Below are 14,753 nucleotides of genomic sequence, written 5' to 3' on the forward strand. Positions count from 1 at the left end.
AGTGAGAGTGCCAGAAGCAGCAGCAGCAACAGATACAAAAATGAGCCCAACCCTGAATTCATAATTGGTTGAGGTCATCAAAAAGAAGAATGAAGCCCTGGCTGGTGTGGCTCAGTTGGTTGGGTGCTGTCCCGTGCACCAAAAGGTGACCTGTTGATTCCCAGTCAAGGCACGTGCCCAGGTTGCATGTTCAATCACTGGTTGGGGTGCAAACAGGATGAAACCAATTGTTTCTCTCTCTCCGCCCCCCCCACCCCTGTTCCTCTCTCTCTCTAAAATCAATTTTTAAAAAAACTTTTTAAAGAAGAATGAAGAGACTTCAATTTGAGGTGAATTAAAGGATGCTTTGGATTCTAACTGGGTCAGACAGATTGAGGGAGGAGAGGCATTCTACAAAGAAGAAACAGAGCAAAGACACATGGGGTGTATCTTGGGAACATCTGTCATTTGGACAAAAATGTAGGAAAAGAAAAAAATGGGAGATTGGGCTGGATGGAGTGTCCTTTAACAAAACACCAGGAAAGTCTTGCTGGGCTGGGCTCCATCACAGGCCGGGGTCACAGATTTGAGGGCTCTTGGGGGATATGGAAGGAAGACCAGGAATCAGGCAACAGAGCTATTTCCACATTGACTCATCCATCTTTCCTCCCCATTCCCCTGCAACATGGCTTATGGGAGTGGCTGTGGTGCTAGCAGCCTAAAAAGGTGTCTCCTGTCCCACAGATAGACAGGGAAATTCTGAAGGCAGCCCACCCAGGACACACTACCCCACTCCTTTTGAAAACCAAGATTGAAGTCAGCCCAGCCACAATCTGAGGAAGCTTTACTCTGGCATCAGCTCACCCTTTCATTTGCTCCTTCTTGCTTCAACTCAGATTAATGACAATAAAATCTCAGCCATGAATAGAACAGGTACACACAAACATTGTTACTAGTAAAATAATGTCTTCCTTGTGTTTGCATCCATAATTGACGGTCGGATATAAGTAATAAGCTGACTCGAAGCAAGCCATCCCTGCTTGATTTGTTAACAAAATAATTCACAGACAGTTCTCAGGCCCTCAGTCACAAACCTGTAAATAAGCTTCCAGTTTCTGAATAACCATTATAGACATCAAATAAAACCATTCTTGCCCTAGCTGGTTTGGCTCAGTGGATAGAGCAGCAGAGAAGCCAAGCCTTGCTGCGGCCGAACCAAAGGCCTGGTCCCGGGTGCCAGAGGAAAACCGGTGCCAGCAGCCAAGGGAAGGAAGGCCTATTGTGCGAATCTTTGGTAAGTAAATAAGTAAATAAATAAATAAAACCATTCATCTTAAAAGCATCTCAGAACCTAGGAGTGTCTTCGAAAACACTCACTAGCACAAATGGTCACGCACTAGCACAAAAGGCCAATCACAAAACACCACATTTCTGCCTTGCTTAATTTTTGTGCTTTTTCAATGAAGTGTCTATTTCTGTTTGGCTGAGAGAGTCCAGAATACTAGTAATTGTTCTGGGCAAGCCAGCACCCCAAGATACTTCTCAAACCAGCTTGGCCACTATTTGAAAAGTCCCTCTAAGTCAGTGGTTCTCAACCTTCCTAATGTTGCGACCCTTTAATACAGTTCCTCATGTTGTGGTGACCCCCACCATAAAATTATTTTCATTGCTACTTCATAACTGTAATTTTGCTACTGTTATGAATTGTAATGCAGGATGTATTTTCATTGTTACAAATTGAACATAATGAAAGCATAGTGATTAATCACAAAAACAATATGTAATTATATATGTGTTTTCTGATGGTCTTAGGCGACCCCTGTGAAAGGGTCATTCGACCCCCAAAGGGGTCTCAACCCACAGGTTGAGAACCGCTGCTCTAAGTTATTCTTTCTTACTTTGTATGTTACTAAGCAATAGCAGTGATTCCATTTCATTCCAACCAACAGTATTCATTGAGTTTCTATTATGTCTTCAGAATTCTTCTCCAGGGCAGTCCTGAAGGCTGTCACAACCTAATGACTTACCCAATTGATCCTGGTATGTATATTAAGACTTCTCAGACCACACAACCTGATTGCAATTGTAGAACCTATAGTTACTGTTAATACAGGGTGAGCAAAGATAACTGTGATTTCACTCTCCCCTGAATGTGTCTACAGTCTACAATTGTTGAAGGACAGGGGAATTTATATAACTGTTAAAACTATAATACAAGCAGGAGATAAAGAGTGATGGCGTCTGAGGCAAACAAATTACAAAAGGAAGAAATCATTGCAACTCAGAGAAAGGCTCTGTGGAAGAGGTGGCATATCCCTGTGGCTTGCAGCATGATTGGAATTTCAAGAAGTAGGAAGAAATAGGAGGAATATTCTTGCTTAAGGGGGAAAATGTGAATGTGCATGTTGTGTGTGAGGAACAGTAAGGAATGCTATCCTGTGCCTTGGGGTAAGTCAAAGGACTGGAAAAGTGGGCTGGATCCAATTTTGCAAGGTCTTGAATACCATGACCACCAGATTTACTAAGTTTTTCCTTTCTTCCCGTGACTCAGCTAGACTGCATTCCCCAGCCTCTCTCTAAGTTAAGTTCCACCATGTGACTCAATTCTTGCCAACAGAATATTGCAGAAGTGACATAATATACACCACTTCCAGGCCTGGCCCGAATCCTGCCTGTTCAGGCCACAGCTGGGCCTCAGTCCAGGGGTTCTACTCTCTGCTGGTTTGGAAGTCAGCACCACGGCAAGCTTGGAGCCACACCGTGGAGATGACAGAACCTCAGTCAACCTCATCCTTGACTGATTGTGTGTCGCAGAGCCCAACCCCACGCTGCTTTGATGAGGGCTTTTCCTGAGTGAGAAGTAAACTCAGATGGTGCTAGGTCTCTGAGATTTCAGGGCCCATTGCATGAGCTTTGAAGTCAGTATTTCTCTAAATAATTAATATACCAGGTTTGGGATTTTCAGAGCCTGGTGGCAGCATGGAAGCTGGTGTGGACGTGGGGAGGAGACAATGCCAGTACGCCTAGTTCTGAGACCATTGAAAAGCAGAGAGATTAGATGGTGGGAGTGATGGTGGGAGGAAGGAAAGGAGGCAATATTTCACATCATCCACTCACTTCTTCCTATTCCACTTTTATCCCTTGTTTATTGAGACAGATTTCTCAAAGGTCTCCAGCAACCTCATCCATAATCCAGTGTCATCTTTCTTCCTTAGCATTATCATCCTGTAGCATTTGACACTGTTAACCACTGCCCTCTTTTTCAGGCTCTCTTTTCTCTCTTTTTCTCCTAATATCCTGCTGATCTCTGAAGCCTCTTTCTCTCCATTGGCTCTTGTCTCTCCACTGAGCCCTCAAAATAAGTCACCCTGAAGCTTCTGGCTTGGAGCCCACTCTTCTCTCTTCTAGATGCATGGGATCCCTGGGGGGTCTCATTCACCATCTGGCTACAGCCTTCCTGCTCATGGCCCCCTCCCACCCGAGAAATCTCACCAGCTCTGACTTGTCTTCTGAGCTCCAGATCAAAATGTTCAATTTGCCATTGGAAGAGCCCTGCGCAAAGGTCCTACAGGCACCTCAAATGCAGCTTGTCCAAAACAGAACCGACCACCTTGTCACTGCCTCTCATTACTCACCACCTCCAAGCAAAGCTGCTCCTTCTCCATTTCTGGTTGTCTGAGACCAGGGGTTCAGTCATGAAGGACTTGAATATCTTGCTAAAATCAAGGTGTGACATTCCCCCCTGAGAGTGTAAGAACTCCACCCTGAATCCCAGTGGCTTTTGAAAATTGATCTACATGTATTTCAGTTTTACAGTGTGTCATCCCATATCATGATTCCTACAAAAGCACATCTTTCTAAATCATATTGCAAAGTGTCCACTCCATTAACATGGCCCGGCAGGGCTGGAGATGAGCTCGTCTCAGGGTGCTGACTGTCTTACTGCTTCCTCACCTAGCTTGGGTTTCAATTCCCTTTTAGTGAAGTTTCTTTTCATCTTTCTAACCTGAAGAAGACTCCTTTCCAGAAAGTGAAAGTGGAGCATAATTTGACATTTTGCTCGTTCTCAATCACCAAATGGCATCATGCCATTCCCTCCAAGTTATAGGCCTATCCCTTCCTCATTCTTCCTGTTCAGAACAGAGCTTACAAAAAGCCTTTTCATTCTTACTATACTTTCACAAGTTTTAATTTAATTCACACTCTACCTGAATTAGGCAGGCCTCTTTTGGTCACAAGTGGCAGAAATCCAAGGAGGGATTTATTGGCTCATGAAACCAAATCACATAAAGGGCAGGCAGGTATAGAGGTGGACTTGCCAAGTCAGGGCCTCAAGTCAGGGACTTGGAACCCATCGACTCACTGCTTCTGCTCTGATCTCAGTTTCTCTCTGGCTTAATTCTTCCAGCCAAACCAGCTTCCCCGAGGGGTGGATTCCTGACCACAGTGACTCTGACTCACATCCTTAACACCCCTTCAACCAGAGAGTAAGAGCCATTCTCCAGGCTCCTGTATGAAAAGCCCAGGAAAAACTCCAGTTAGCTCAGCTTGGCTCAACCAATTATACATATTAGAACAGTCATTGTTATTAGAATGGTGAAGTAATTTACCCATCCTTCATCACATACCCATTTCTGGTGTCAAAAAATGAGAAAAAAGGAAGGCAGGGTGCTGAGCAGATAAAATTAATAGGTGTCTACTGTTCTAGACTCCCTGACAGTACATTCCCTCGATACACGTGCCTTTCCCAGTCTGCCCTCTCTATATCCCCCGTGGTAAACTATTGCCAGTTACCAGGTAGTCTGTTGTGAATGAGACCAAAGAAATGAGTCTTCTCCATGTGCTGTGAAGAGGACACTATTACAGACTTCCAATCCCGGAACTCTGCAGAGGAGAATGCTCTCCAATGATCACTTCTGGCTACATTTCTGTGATCTTAATTCCAGATGATGCTGACCTTTGGGGCCATTTCACCTCCCCTTTCTGCACTGCTCACCCACTTACTTTTTCTCTACTGACCAACGTCTCAGCAATGACCATGAAGCCCAGAGTCTTCCTTCCCTGGTCTCCCAAATTCCCAGGCACCTTACTAGGAACATCCTTCCTCTAAAAACACTAGAACCTTATGTGGTTAATGCTTGGGAAGAGGGCAAATGATGCATAATTCACATCCAAGCATGAATTATAGGTGTTAACCCTACTGAATTTCTAACGAGTAGAAGGTTGTTATGGGCTGAATTGCATCCTACCAAAAATGTATATGTTGAAGTCCTAACCCACAGCACCCTAAAATGTGACCATATTTGGATATAAGTTCTTTACAGATGTAATTAATTTAAAATAAGGTCATCAGGGTAATTCAATATGGCTGATGTCCTTAAAAAAAAAGATTAGGACACAGACATACACAGTCAGAAGACCATGTAAAGAGACAGCGAGAAGGTGGTCATCTACAAGCCAAGGAGAGAGGCCTAAGAGGAAATCAACCCTGCCAGCACTTTGAACTCAGACTTCCAGCCTCTAGAACTAAAGGAAATAAATGTCTTGTTTAAGCCACCATCTGTGGTACTTTGTTACGGCAACCCTAGCAAACTAATACAGAAAGGGAAGGAAGCAAACTAAGCTGAGGAGTCATCTCAGCACTTTCAAGGACTTAGCTCTATCCTTTCTCTGTCTTCCCACAGGCCTAGAGAAACAGGAATCTGTCCTGCTCATCAGAAAGGCTGCAGTTTCTCTTTTCAGCAAATAATTCCAAAAACAGACATGGGACCCCACTTATACTTTCAAGCATACACTGAACATCAAGATATACATACAAGAAATGCTTAATGTCCAAGCAGAATCATTGTCATGTACATCTCAGGTTAACCTACCCCAAAAAGATGAATGAAGTGTTTTTTTTTAATACACAGATGAACCAGGACTGAAGAACTTGGTTTATACAGTAAAGTGTAGGTGTTCTGTGGATACCAGGGGTAGAACTACTATCCCAGAAGTAGAGCATGCAAGTCCTGGGGGACATCTGAATAAAACACATGGAGAAGCACAAGCCAGGATGTGATATGAACAGAATATTAAGTAGGCTGCATTTAGCCACCAGACCAAAGCCACTCATCTCTGTCCACAGGGAAATAGATGTTTCCAATGAAAAGTTTGTAAAACCTATAATCATTTTGGTGATATTTTCCCAGACAGCCCCTGGGAGCCCTCAGTGCAGATGTTTCCTGGATGTCAAAGGCATGGATATGGGATCTTTAAACTTGTCTGTTGATGAACAAGGAAGCCTGAGTTGGCCAGGAGAGAGCACTGACGGCCAGCCCCAGCCCCGTGAGAATACTACCGAGCGGACTCTTCCGTGGCAGAGACACAATTCAATGGCTGCTTCTTTTCTGTTTTTAAAGTAAATTCTAATAAACAGTAAAGAAGGCACAAGGTTTCATGCTCAAAACAAAATCCCTCCAAACACTCAGGATCTTCACCTGAGCAGACTGAGGTCAAACTTGAGAAGTCAAGTCTAAAGGTTGGAAGTTGAGTGAGGGAGTGTTTACACAGCCTCTCCATGTCACAAGGGAGAAACTGAGGTCCTGAGACCTGGTTTAGTCCACTCAGCTATTAAGAGAAAGACTTACTCAAACCCAGGCTTGAACTTTTTTGCTCCCTTCCATTTCGATTATCTGCTACTCTTGCCTTCAGATTCCCCTTTTCACTCTTTGGCTGAGACATCCGAGGCCGCCCTCTCACTGCCCGTGCCTGCACTCTAGCCTCCTTAGGGCCTACCTTCCCACTGCTCCCCTCCTGACCAGAATCTTCCTTCCTTCCACATCTCACCTGCGCAGTCACTTTCTCTCAGCATGCTCCCTCTGCCAAGCTCTGTCTGCAGACACTGTCACAGCTTCCTAGCTTCTTGTGTTCCCAGGCAAACTGGCTCTCCCTCACTCACAGATGCCTCCCTCTCTCTACTGCATCTCCCAGTGCCTGAGGTCCAGACCCAAGTTTCCTCCTGCCTGGTGGGCACCTCTATGGTGAGCTACCCCAACAACTACAGTTGGCATTGTACACTTTACAATCGAGGCATGGAGCTCAATATAAAGAGGCAGCACTTTGGTATCAGAAGATCTGATCCAGGTACTGGCTCCATCATTCTCTGGCTGTGTGGTCTTGGGCAAACATGTTTGCATTGTGAAACCACCAATATCACCTAGAGGACATGATAATCCTTACTGTTAACGTATGAGGCAGTAAAACTGAGTTCTTGAGGGCATGGCCTTGGACCCAGACTCTGTCTCTTATTAGCTTAGTCTGTTTCCTTAAGCACTTTGGCCCTCAGTTTCTTCTGTAAAGTGAAGATGATAACAATAGACCGTATGTGATTGTACTTCTGCATAACCCTATCCAATAAAGAGGAAATATGCAAATTGACCATCACACCATCACGAAGATGGCGGCGCCCACAGAAGAGGTGGGGTTTCCATAACACAAGATGGCTGCACCCATAGCGGAGGCCAAGTTCCCATAACAAGCCTTAACAAGCAATCAGCAGGGACCTGAGGCTGCATGGCACTGGGCCAGGGCAGGAGACCTGAGGCTGCACCCCCTGCCCAGTGGGGCTTGATAGGGGACCTCAGGCCATGCCCCCCGCCCTAGTGCCAGGCTGGGGGACCTCAGACTGTGCCCTCCACCTTGGCACTGGTCCAGGGGACCTGAGGCAATGCCCCCCACCCAGCTGGGCTTGATGGGGGACTGCAAGGTGCACCCCCCGCCCCGGTGCTGGGCCAGGGGACCGCAGGCTGCTTCCCCTGCCCCAGGCCAGGGGACCTCAAGCCATGCCCCCCATCCTGGTGCCAGGGGACCTGAGGCTGCACCCCAAACCCGGTGCTAGGCCAGGGGACCTGAGGTTGTGCCCCCTGCCCAGCAGGGCTTGATGGGGTCCTGAGGCTGTGCCCCAAACCAAGTGGGGCTTGACAGGGGATTTGAAGCTACACCCCCCTCCTGGCGGGACTTGACGGGGGACATCAAGGTGAGCCTCCTGCCCCAGCCCAGGCCAGGGGACCTAAAGCCCTGCCCCCCACCCCAGCAGGGCTTGACAAGGGTGGGGCTGACTAGGTCTGGGTCTCGCATGATTTTGAGGCACCACAGGTGGGCAGGGACTTGACTCTGGGTCCCATGGTGCACCCCAGACTCTGACAGGAGGAAGATTTTCATATACATTTTACTAATTTTCTTTTATCTCTGACACTTCTATTACAGAGAAAGGGCAAATAGCAATATTAAAATATTTCCTCTAATTAATCCCCTTTTAATGTGCACAAATTTCGTGCACCGGGCCACTAGTATACTTATAATAGTATCTGGTATATAAGGAACACCTTAGAAATGTTTGATGTTGTTATTTATGAACTGTAAAGTATTATGCAGACGTTACTTATTTAATTTTAAATATCAGTTGCTCTCAGTGTTGCTACATCATACTGGACAGGTTGCACATCAGAGAAACTTAGCTGCAAGTGTTCATAATACAAGGACATTTTGAGACTCATTGCAACGTTCAGAGGCAGCTATGGCCTTTGGCTACATAAAAGTCTTGCCCAGAATGGGAGAAGCAGAAGTGAGCTGCAGAGGAAGGGGACCTATTCAGCAGAGATCCAGCTTTGTGTCCATCTCTATATTAACTAAATTCATTAAACATAGGTTTGTTCCTGCCTAAGTTCATATTCAAATGGCTCAATTCAGAGCCAGAATATGAAATGGGCAAGTGAGTGGACATGACATGTGTTGTTGTGATCAGATGCAAAGGATATGTGCCATCTGGCATTTGCAGGCTTTTAACCTACATGCTGTGTGTGTGTAGCCCTCTCAGGAGGGCTATTGGAGGCCCTCTGGTCACACACACATTTGCATGTGGGGACACACTCACATACAGAGGTCCTCAAATGGGAGGAGTGGCCTGGGGAGGGCGGAGGGAAAAGACCAGGAGAGAGCTCTCCTCTGAGGTCTGGCTGCAGACAGTGTCCACTGTAGACACCAGAAGGAAGAGATGCTGAACTCCCAGGGACTTTGGGTCCCTCCAGAACCCTTGGAAAGTCTGTTTATTTCCAGCACAACTGGGACATTCATTTCCAATTTCTCAAAAATCGCATCCTTTATACTCTAACCTGCCCACCACTTAACCACCCCAGAATAATGCATGCTATGGTTATAGGCTATTAAGCAAGGACTTCCCTGGTTTCCAAGAGAGCACATTTCATTTGTTGGTGAATTAATTCATACAAGTACTGCGATAACAAATGTAAGGCTCTCTCCAAGCAAAGGCATTGCACAACCTTAAATTATTTTGGCTTGCAAAATCATATACCCCCAGAGTTAGGCACTCTAAGACCTCTGAGTGACTGGGGATGGCTAGTGCTGACAGGAATTGGAGGAGGAGATCATGTGATGGAAGGGAAAAAAATGGGTCCAGTTCCTTTCAGTCCAGTTCCTGCTCCTCCTGGAGGGTGACCTTCAGCAAGACTCAGCTTCTTTATTTATGAAATGGGGATAATTATGTCTCCATACAGAGTTGTCATCAGAATTAAAGAGCATGTTTATGAATGGTCTTCCACCATGGTTGGCACAGAGATGGCACTCAAAAAGGGAATCATTAAGATGAAATTTGTAAGTTATGTTCTACTGAAAAGCTTGTGCAGGTCATTCTGGCTCTCTGGTTTGGCCAACTCCCCTGTCCACCTCCATTGTGGCTCCCCAGCATAAAGGCCACCTGTCTTCCTTTAGAACTAATGATAGTAATATGCAACACTAGTATGTGTGAGCAATTTTACATGTATTCATCCATTAAATCCCTGCTACAGTTCTTTGGTGTCTATTACTATTCCTATTTTACAGATGTAGAAACTGAGGCCCAGCCCTGGCTGGTTTGGCTCAGTGGATAGAGCGTCGACCTGTGGACTGAAGGGTCCTGGGTTCAATTCTGGTCAGGGGCACATCCCAGGGTTGCAGGCTTGATCTCCAGTAGGGGGCATGCAAAAGGCAGCCGATCAATGATTCTCTCTCGTCATTGATGTTCCTATCTCTCTCTCCCTCTCCCGTCCTCTCTGAAGTCAATGAAAATACATACTTTTTAAAGAAAGAAACTGAGGCCCAGAAAAGCTAGGTAGCTTGGCTGATGTCACACAGCTAGGATGTGGCAAGCTTGCCTGAGAGCCCACACTCTAGAGAAGGTGCCACACAGTGTCCCTGAGGAGCTTCTGGACTTGGGCCTGAAGCGGGTCAATGAAGGTGTGGCAAGTTCATTTCTTTCACAAGATCCCGGGGAGAACTTTGACATGCAAGTTAGACTCCCCCCTCTGAAGGGCCCATGCAGATACCCACACCAAGGTCACCGCGAGTGCTGCTCCTACAGCGTCCTGCCTCTGAGGTTGTTTCCCTTGCAGTGACTATATACTTTGAGATGACATCACCGCATGTTGAATCTGCTGGGGAACACTGACTTGGGGCTCAGGGGAAGAAGAGCAGCACAGATAAATGCTCAGCCAAGTAATCTGCCGTCTTCTCCCAAAATGTGTTACTAAGTAAATGACTAATGGCAAAGGTTAAGAACAAGGACCCACCCAGCTGGCATGGCTCAGCGGTTGAGCATCAACCTATGAACTAGGAGGTCACAATTCAGTCTCGGTCAAGGCACATGCCCAGGTTATGGGCTTAATCCCCAGTGTGGGGTATGCAGGAGATAGCCAATCAATGATTCTCTCTCATCATTAATGTTTCTATCTCTCTCTCCCTCTCCCTTCTCTCTGAAATCAATAAAATATATTTTAAAAAGAACAAGGATGTGTTTAAAGGGCAGTAGATTTACTAACATGCCTCTGGGGGAAAAGGCAAAACTTTCTGAGGGTGGGAAAATGAAGAGAGTGGGAGAAGGGAAGAAATATTTTGAGCAATGCAAAAAATATCTGACAGATGAAAAGGTGAGGGAAATCAAGAGTGTTCCATGAGTAGAATTCTACCTTAAATGTTTATTCTCTTACCTTTTCTTACTCCAAAAGGTGGTTTTCTTTTTTTATGGAGTAGTTCCTCACCCCCCCCCCATCACTTCCTGCAAAGTAATTATGTAACTTCAACTTGTACCAAAGGATATAGAACTCTGTCTGTGCCTCACCTTCTTACTCTGCACCTGTGCTCCACTGGGAGCTGCCACAGTAAATGCACAACGTGAGGCATGTAATAAACCCCAGGAGTGCTGTAGCTTAAGCCCTAGTGCTTTTCGTTTACTAAAGCAAAGGTAGGTGATGAGAAAGAAGTATCCAGAGTATAGGACCTATATTTCTTCGGCAGTGACTTCAAAATCCAGGGCTTAGGTTGCATTGTAATAGTCTCAAGTTAGCAAACCAGACTTTTTCCCCCCTGTCTGTGATAAATAATTGACCCAATCCTCCCAGGCACATTTTTTAAAATTCAGAAGCCATTTGTGTTCACTCAAGGCAACACAAATCATTGTATCTGGTAATGCACATGTCTTTTCACTCAGCCCTGTAATCTAGATGCCAATTCAATGTAGCCCTCTCAGTGGGAGTTCCCAGACCCACAAGTGCCAGAAGGAAGCCAGTCCTCATCTCTGCGGCACAGGAGTGCCCCAGGGAAGGCACTCCAGAGTCAGCAGGTCCAGGCCAGATGCTGCTCAGCCTTTGACCACTAGCCCTTTCATGTGATTTTGATAAGGAAAGCACAGGGCAGGTTTTCTATCTTGTCTTCCTTTGAGATTTGCAAAATGGAAAACTTGCAAGAAAAAAAAAAGGAGAGAAAGCATAGCAAAGGAAGAGAAATCAGAAAGAAGGAAGAAGAGAAAAACAAGAAGGAAGGAAAGAAAGGAGAAGGGAGGAAGAGCACTACGTGACTTAGCCATGCCTGCTTTTCCATAGCATTTCTCCACTTCCCCTGGCATCTCTGTGCCTTGTCACCGCAGCCTTACAAGGTCAGAAGGGAAGGCCAAGTAGACAGACCCCTCTGTCACCAATAACCCAGAAAGGTGAAGTCACTCAGCTATGTCACTCAGCTGGGTTGGTACCCATGGCGTTTGAATCCTGGTTCAGTCCCCATACCTTATGATGCACTGCAGAGAGAGGGAGATGATGAAAGAAGAAGGACTGGAAGTCTGGCTTTGGCATCTGCCCTGGGATGGGACAGATGAGCTTCAGTTTCTTCATAGCTTAGAACCCTGCTCAACTCTTCCCCAAGCATCGTAAAAGCCAGAAGTGTCCCCACATCCCACATACGGGCCACCTTGCTTAGGGCAGCAGGAGACCAGTGGCAACCCGGTGTATTCTTCAGTCACCTTCAAAGGGTTGCTGGAGGTCTTCCATCACTAAAGCTCCATGGTGGGACCCTTTAAAGTTCTTTCCGTTTTGCAAGATGGAAGAGCAAGTTGTGTTAGTCCAGATCCTCCAAAAAGCAGTGGCTGAGGTGGAATTAAATACAGCAAGATTTTGTGAAGGGAAATGCCTGTGTCAAGGGAAACAGGAAGGGGTGCAGAGAAGGTAGGGGAGTCTACCTTCATCCTCCACTGCACTCAGTCACTAAAGGGAGCAGCCTGTGGGAGGCGTGGCCTCAGTGCAAACCCAGCACAGGACCTGGTGCTGCAGCTGGGACCCTGGTCACTGACGATCCCACTGCCTTTAGCAGGAGGTCTTTCTGGGCTCACTCTAGCAGCCACCATGTGGCAGGTGACAGTTCCCAGTGTGGAAGATGTCCTCTTGCACCTCTTCCATCAGTTCTGAAAGGGAGCTAATGACCAGGTTTGGGGGAAGGCCAGTGCAGAAGGTTCAGTCACCGTGTAAGTAAAGAGTGCAAGCTGGATAAATAAATGCTCACTGGTCCTCTGAAGCTCGGGATCCACCTCCACACACCCCTGGAATGTACCTCAGCTGCAATGGCATTCTCAAGAAGAGGGCTTATCTATTCCACACCTGGCCTCAATGCAAGGTGTCCAAGACAGAAGACAAAAGTTTCCCAAAGAATAGTAATACCAAGCAAGGTCCTCCATCTCCAAAATCAAAGCTGACTTTATTTGAGTCACCTGCTGTTGTAGCTTGGGAATCATTGACTCTTGATAGGAGACTGCGAGATGTTGTCACTAACCAATCCTTCAGCTGAGCCCTGAGCCAGCCTCTTCCTGTGGGATGCGTGGAAGCCAACTTTGACCCTCACCACCCCACAACCATGAGTGTGCTTTGCTCTCCCAGGAAGGAAGATGCAAATGCCTGCGTCTCCAACTCCACAGGAACCTGTGGCTGCAGTAGGACCCAGACTTGGCAGCAAAAGTGAGAAACTCAGAGAGGTGTCACTCAGGGTGGTGTGAGAGCAGAACAGCCCTTGAGTGAGGGCCACCTCAAATACTGTGCCCCAAGGGCTTCTCTGGTCTACTGAGCACTCTTGCAAGCCATGGAACAGCTCGCTTTGGTTCTTCCCACTGGACTGGAGCCCCTACCCCCCACCCCCCACGTCGCAGTCTCCCCCCCCCAAACCCAAGGTTTGGCCAAAACTTACCTCCTCCACAGGGCCTTCCCTGAGAACTCACCAACTCCCTCCTCCAAAGTCCCATTGGCCATCTGGTTACAGAAAATGAGTTACTTTTTCCCACAGTACCTTTGCATTGTCCTTACCTATCCCCTTATCTATCCCCTGCCAGACTGCAAACAGTCTGGCCTTATAAACCACCTGGCCTGTCTTCCTATCTTTGTACTCATTTCACACCCTCTGAAGCCCTGGCAGTTGAGAGATTGAGGAGGATCTGTGTGCTGGTTTCTCATGGTGCCAACATGATTCCCAAGGCCACAGAGGCCAAGTCCCACTGTACTTAAGTGTTGAAATACAAGAAGGGTGCTCTGGACTCTCCGTGACAAAGCACGATGGAGAGCAGAGGTGAAGCACGCAGGGTCCTCTCGTGCTGTCTGGACCGAAGGGATCACATCTGGCAATCCTGTCCCATGAGTACCCTCTGGGAAATCAGGCCTCATCTTTAAGGAGACTCTGTGGCCATCAAAGGCTTTTCATTAAAAATGATGTATTTCTGAAGAGCTGTCATTTTGATTCACACCTGCAGTGATTTTTCTGCATAAATTCCAAGGGGCAACGCAGTGTTAAGGTGAACTCTCCCTGGTCTTAAAGACTGTGTAAGGTCAGGTATGAGTTGACAAAGATGTTGGAATAATGGGGAGAAAATGCCCAGTACTTTAGAAGCACTTTTCCCATGAAATTCCACAGAGATGACTTTGCATATCCACCAGCCCATCAAAAGATGACACTCAGAGAAACCAAGATGGCGGCATAGGTAAACACCAGAGTTAGCTGCCTCGAACAACCACTTCAAAATACGACTAAAAGACGGAACGGACATCGCCCAGAACCACAGGAAGACTGGCTGAGGGGAAATTCTCCAACTAGAAGGAAAGAGAACAGCATACGAGACTCAGAGGAGGCGCAGTGCGGAAAATATAAAGGTGCGGAGGTACGCCCGGAGCGGGCTGGTAGCTGAGAGAGTGGTTGTCATTTTCAATCGGGAAGGAGTCTCAGATTCTGAGCTCCAGCTCTAGGCGAGTCTCTAGGGTCCCAGACTCAAACGGGAGAAGCAGGACTGTCTGGCATCGGTCGGAACGCGAGGGCAGCTTTCTCTCCCAGGTTTGCAGCGGTTGCTGGGACTCTGAGAGGCAGAGCCTCTGGGGACGGGACTGAGAGCAGCCGTAACTGCTCCCTCTGCCCGCCCTGTTTGATCCCCTGTGACACCC

Source organism: Myotis davidii, unplaced genomic scaffold (assembly GCF_000327345.1).
Source record: "Myotis davidii unplaced genomic scaffold, ASM32734v1 scaffold540, whole genome shotgun sequence".
Classification (NCBI taxonomy): Eukaryota; Metazoa; Chordata; class Mammalia; order Chiroptera; family Vespertilionidae; genus Myotis; species Myotis davidii.